Source organism: Amborella trichopoda, chromosome 6 (genome assembly GCF_054954075.1).
Source record: "Amborella trichopoda isolate Santa Cruz 75 chromosome 6, AtrichopodaSantaCruz75HAP2 v2.0, whole genome shotgun sequence".
NCBI classification, from domain to species: domain Eukaryota; kingdom Viridiplantae; phylum Streptophyta; class Magnoliopsida; order Amborellales; family Amborellaceae; genus Amborella; species Amborella trichopoda.
The window spans coordinates 41173838-41180165 of NC_142341.1; the positions used below are offsets into that span (position 1 = coordinate 41173838).

The following is a 6328-nucleotide window of genomic DNA, read 5'->3' on the forward strand; positions in this document are numbered from 1 at the left end:
TGATAAAATTTGGAGGTGTGCCTTAACTAGATTGTTTAAAGTTGCAAACTCATACAAACCACACATATATAACAATTGTTTCATGGGGGGTTGACGGCATTCCTACAATATGCAGTCCAGAGGCATAAAGCATGGATGCAAATAGATGATCAATTTAAAACCAATTGTAACTAACAATCAAAATGTTTTCTGAATATAATTATTATTTTTAGTTTTTAAAATTTATTTATTTATTTATATTCATAATCTCCATGTTAAAGATTATATAAACTCTAAAAATTAAGATCAAATTATATTTAAAAATATATTTATTGCCAAGCCCGCATGTTTACAATATGCGGTCTGGCTGCATAGAAACGGTGTTCATATATATATATATATATATATATATATATATATATATATATATATATATATATATATATATATATATATATATATATATATATATGCACCAAACAAGAGGTGCCCAGCCAAAACAAAAAAACAAAAAGAGAAAATACATTCACAGAAATAAAATAAATTTTATTCACAATTGATATGTGACTTTACATCTTCATAATTGATGCCTTCGTGTTAAAACATCCACAATCCTATTCGACACATAAAATGTGTAGCTCTCACGGGGCTCTTAGGCTTACTCAGACCCCCTTTATCAATTTATGAACAAGTAAAACAACTCAACAGTAAATTGCTCAGTGTTCTTCTTCTGCCCCATATCAATTAAGGAACAAGTAAAACAGTTCAACAATAAATCATATAGCTTTCTCCTTCTGTCACACGTTTTGAAATGTAACAGGATTTCATGGATGAGAACTGCGAGGATTACCCGGAGGAGGCGGCGGTGGGCAGGGATCTCTCATTGATGCCAGTAAGCGCCCATAAGTTCGATAACAACCATTTCCTCCTGTAAACATGTACTCTGATAGTATCAAACTAATGCTCGTTTGTTCCTCTTACAGATAAATGATATTGGAATACCGAAAATATGTATTTGTCTTTTTGTTGAATGGCAGTTTGGCTATTGTAAAAGTCAAATTAAGTGAGAGTTTTCAATATGCTATTTTCAAAAGAAAGAAAGTAGATCTGATGAAGGAGAGCTTTGATTGAGGTATAGATTGGGGATTCTTGGTAAGACACTAACTGCTATAGTGTCCTACTTTCAGGTGGTTTCATTAGTATTTATTATTAAAGGTGGAGCTATGATGATAAAGGGAAGGCAGTTTGTGATAATGGAAAGGGAATCACCAGTGCTCTTTTTATTCTAGAGTAACCCTTGTATTTTACTAAACTCATGTAATTTGCTCCGGATAATGAAATCATATTCTTGCTGATCGCCCTTGATGTAGCCCGTTAGGGTGACCTACCTAATGCATTCGTGGTACTGAAATCGTGGTTTGTGTGTGTTGTTGTGCTTTTGCGTTTTCTTATTTTGCTTCTGAGTTTTCTTATTTTGCTTCTCTATTGTCGTCGTACTTTCCCAAAATTTATTGCATCAACATTATTCTTTGGTGTATGAGTTTGTTAAGATCGATCTGTTAATTGCCAATTTGTTGGTGACAGATCTAGCCATTCTACTGAATAACAGTAAAGTGATACATTACTTCCAAATCTTAAGTGCTATCTGTTTCTCCTTTAAATAAGTAGTTCATTCATCTTTCAAATCTGAATCATAAAGGAAGCTAAAAATGTGCTACGAAGTAAAGCTTGAAATCCTTATCATGCAAAAGGCAAATAATTGAACCAAAGTTGAGATCTTGCCTCCAGATGCCATGGCTGACAAAAACAGTTGACCTGTAACCAAGAGGAAAATGACTATCCAGAAACTCGCAGCAGCCATCTGTAGATTCAAGCCAATTAGAATTAATTAAAACTAACACCCACAATTAAAACTGTGGGTATGTGTATGAGAGAGAGAGATTCTCCAAAACTAAGTTTTGAAGGCTTCATAAGAGAACTTGCCTTCAACATGATGGAGCAAAAGTTTACTGGGGATATTTGGTATGTGTTCCTTGTTATATTGTGGTTGGGGGCACAATAACTTCCCTAAGTGATTGAGTGGTGCTGTCAAGGTCTACCACTCTTTTATTTATTTTATTTTTTTATTATTATTATTTTTTGGTTTTGGGGTCCTGATAAGAAGTCACCTGTGTTTTGTGTGTGTTAGAGATCTAGTTACTTTTTCATATAACAGATTAGTGACTTGCAGTTTGCCCTCCCTTTCCCATCCTTCATTTGTATTTAGGGGAATATCCTTAGAATAGTCAAACCAGTTCAGTTAAGAAAATCAATGAGTTGGTCAAATAGACTAATTTATCAAGGATGGTTACTTTAATTTGATTGTTTCACTTAAGTAGCTATTGAACTCTTTAGTTAAAATATGCCAAAAAATATTTGTGATCTCTGTTTGAAATCCTGAGCATGTAGGCGTCTTAGTTGTTTGTATGTGAGAAAAGGGGAGACATGTTACCAAAGTCTCCACACATGTTTAGAACTCGGAACTTGGACTAAGAGATTATAATTTAAGGGACAGGGTTCTATACTTTCGCAGATCCCTAACTCCCCATGGTATTTCATTGTAGACTTTCTTTCTATTTTTCTTTCAAGCGGCATAAAAAAACCCTCAAGTATTTTACCATACCTTCTCATCTCTTCTTTCCCACGTTTATTCACTTTTGGCCATAAAAATAGCCCCAACAAATTGTTTTATTCCATCTCAATCCAAAAGCTTTTTTAAAAAGTGCAAAATAAGGTTAAAAAGACTTTTGGATTGAGATAGAATAAAACAATTTGTTGACGTGGAAGAGAAGAGATGAGGGGGTACAGTAAAATACTCGAGGGGTTTTTTATGCCGCTTGAAAGAAAAATAGAAAGAGGGTCTAATATGAAATAAGATGGAGAATTAGGGAACTGTATGATATTTTCCTTAAAAAATATATACTTTCCCCATCCAGCTATCCAAGTTAGATCAAGTGAGCTATTGACTGTTTGATCTAAGATCCAACGCCTTAGAGTTTTTTTTGTTTCTACAAATTGGATGAATATGAAATTTGGTGCATGCCATCTTCTCAATGGGGCGCACTTAATAAAAATATTTAAAATAATTTTTTGATAAAATATAATGACCAAAATACCCCTGAAATTTCATGCCAAATAGGGCATGAATCTTTCAAAATTTGTAGGCATTTTGATCTTAAAGCTGTGAATCAAAATCTTTTGTCACTAATTTGTGATAAGCGTTGAGAAAAACAGAGTTTTTTGGAGATTGAAGGCTTCGGTTCACAAAAACAGGTAAGAACTTTGGGTTTTTTTTTTTTCCGCCATTTGATTTATTTCACGGCATATTTTGAACAAAATGAGTACAATAATTAGGGTTTTTAATCTTTATTGTGTCTAGTATGATTTAAAATTTTCAATTTTATGTAATCTAGTCAATTACAGCAAGAAATTTGATATGAACAGTGAGATTTCTGCGGAACCAAATTCCGCTGTTTTTTTTTTTTTTTCCGCCTTTTGATTTTGTTTTCATTACATATTAGAAATAATGTGTTAAAAATTTAGGTTTTTGATTCCTTATATTGTTGTTTATCAGAAAATATACTCAATTGGATGTAATTTATTCACTTAGAGGTGAATTTTTGAGTTAAAATCGCTTATGTAAAACGACTCTATGAAGAACAATTTTTTTTTTTTTTTTTTTTGTAGCCCATGATAGAATTTTTTGTAATCCATGATCGAATTTTTTGTAATCCATGATCGAAATGTTTGTTTTTTTTTCTTGTAATCCATGATCGAATTTTATTTTTTATTTTTATTTTTGTAACCCATGATAGAATTTTTTGTAATCCATGATCGAATGTTTTGTAATCCATGATCGAAATGTTTGTTTTTTTTTGTAATCCATGATCGAATTTTTTGTTTTTTGTTTTTTATGTAACCCATGATAGAGTTTTTTGTAATCTATGATTGAATTTTTTGTTATCCATGATGTAAATGTTTTTTTCTTTTTTTGTAATCCACGATCGAATTTTTTGTTTTTTTTGTTTTTTTTGTAATCCATGATCGAATTTTATGTAATCCATGATCGAATTTTTTGTAATCCATGATAGAATTTTCTGTAATCCATGATCGACTTTTTTGTAATCCATGATCGAAATGTTTGTTTTTTTTACTTGTAATCCATGATCGAATTTTTTGTTTTTTTGTTTTTTTTGTAACCCATGATTGAATTTTTTGTAATCCATAATCGAATTGTTTTTTTCTGTTCTTGTAATCCACGATCGAATTTTTTGTTTTTTTATGTTTTTTTTTTTTTTTGTAATCCATGATCGAATTTTATGTAATCCATGATCGAATTTTTTGTAATCCATGATCGAATTTTTTGTAATCCATGATTGAATTTTTTGTAATCCATGATCGAATTTTTTGTAATTCATGATCGAATTTTTTGTAATCCATGATCGATTTTTTAGAAAATTTATGATTTTTTTTTTTTAATCCATGATCGAACTTTTTGAAAATTTGTTAATTTTTTTTTTTAATCCATGATCTAATTTTTTGAAAATTTGCTGTACTTTTTTTTTTTATTTCTTTTTATCCTTGATCGAATTTTTTGAAAAATGATGATTTTTCGAAAAGATGTGAAAATCGTGATAAAGTTTTGATTATCATGATGTATTAAACATTTAAACCCAATTTTTAATTTTTATTGTTTGAGTTTGCTGTAATTTTTTTTTTTTTTTTTCCCATGATCGAATTTTTTGAAAAATGATGATTTTCCGAAAAGATGTGAAAATCGTGACAAGGTTTTAATTATCATGAGGTATTAAACCATATTTTAAATTTTTATTGTTAAAGTTTTTGTTGAAAAAATTGTATGTTGATGGATTATTTATGCACAAAAATGCATGTTATTGTATTTTCAATACAAAACTGTATTTTTTTTATCTGTTGTTCATGGATTTTTAAGTTGGAATGACTGATGTTAGCCGGCTCTTTGAAGAATTGTTTTTATTATTAATTTTTTAATGCAAAAAATGTATGTTCTTGATAATTGAGTTGTAGCCATGTTTGGAGCTTGCATTTTGTATTATTCTAAATGTTTGTAATTGATATGTACGAAAATATTATTGTCCTTTTGCAATAACAAATAACAACAAATATGACTACATGAACTACCGCAACATATTATCACTACATATGGTGATTATTTTTCTTTTTGAACTGTCAGGTTAATTTAAACTTTTTACATCTTAAAACAGTTGAATCATGTCAAGATCTACAGAAGACCCTGCATGGCAATATGGGGTCAGACTTGATCCCAACAAGAAAGACAACATTATTTGTAATTACTGTCAAAGAGTGATAAGTAGTGGAGTACATAGGTTCAAGCAACACTTGGCAGGGGTTAAGGGAGAAGTTTCTGCATGCACTAGTGTCCCTAGTAATGTAAAAAAACAAATGGTGGCAATTCTTAATGCTAGCAAAGGTAAAAAAATTGCCAAACATAGGATGAATGAGGAGATAGCTAGTTTATATACACCATCAAGCAGGAATAATACAGAAGAGCAATATAATTATGACCTAGAAGAGCAATATAATAATGAGCTGGACATGGCCACAAGATTGAGTTTACATAAACAATATCAGAGGGAATGTGGGTTTAGAATGCCTGGTGGGTCTAGCTCAGACATGCATGGTGGGCCTAGCTCCGATATACATGGTGGGCCTAGTTCAGATATGCATGGCGGGTCCAGCTCGAGCATGTATGGCGGGCCCAGCTCAAATATGTATGGAGGGGTTGGTGGCAATATGTATCAAGGAGAATCAGTTGTTGAAGAAATTGTTTCTAAGTTACCTAGGAGTGCCAGTATTGCAGGTCATGGTCGTAAAGACCCATTTCTCTCAAAGCCTAAGTCACAACAGATGACCCTAAAAGGCATGGTTAAAGGTACAAGAAACATGTTAGGGAGATATGTTGGTAAATGGTTCTACGATAAAGGGATTCCCTTTGATGCAGCCAATAGCCCATATTTTCCACCTATGGTTAGTGCAATCCAGAGAGCCGGGCCCGGGGTAAAACCCCCAACGACATATGAGCTCAGTGGGCCAATATTAGATGAAGAGGTAGAGGAAGTTAAAAAGTGGATTGAAGAATATAAACAGAGTTGGCCAAGGACAGGAATTACTCTCATGAGTGATGGTTGGTTGAATAAAGTTAGCAAAAAGGAGTTTTTAAACTTCTTGGCCTATTCCCCAAAAGGTACAGCTTTTTTGTCTAGCAAAGACGTATCAGGGACGAAGAAGGATGCAAACTTCTACGTACGAC

The 6328-nt window shown here is 32.0% G+C and overlaps 2 long non-coding RNA genes across 2 annotated transcripts; one reads left to right on the top strand and one right to left on the bottom strand.

The window, feature by feature from the left end:
• Positions 1-504: 504 nt before the first annotated feature.
• Positions 505-2047, bottom strand: LOC148781771 (uncharacterized). The gene is made up of 2 exons (XR_016056808.1): positions 1762-2047; positions 505-907 (listed from the first exon to the last, which is right to left on the bottom strand). It is a non-coding gene; the product is annotated as an uncharacterized LOC148781771 (long non-coding RNA).
• LOC148781772 (uncharacterized) lies at positions 564-1348 on the top strand. The gene is made up of 2 exons (XR_016056809.1): positions 564-871; positions 1167-1348. It is a non-coding gene; the product is annotated as an uncharacterized LOC148781772 (long non-coding RNA).
• Positions 2048-6328: the final 4281 nt, after the last annotated feature.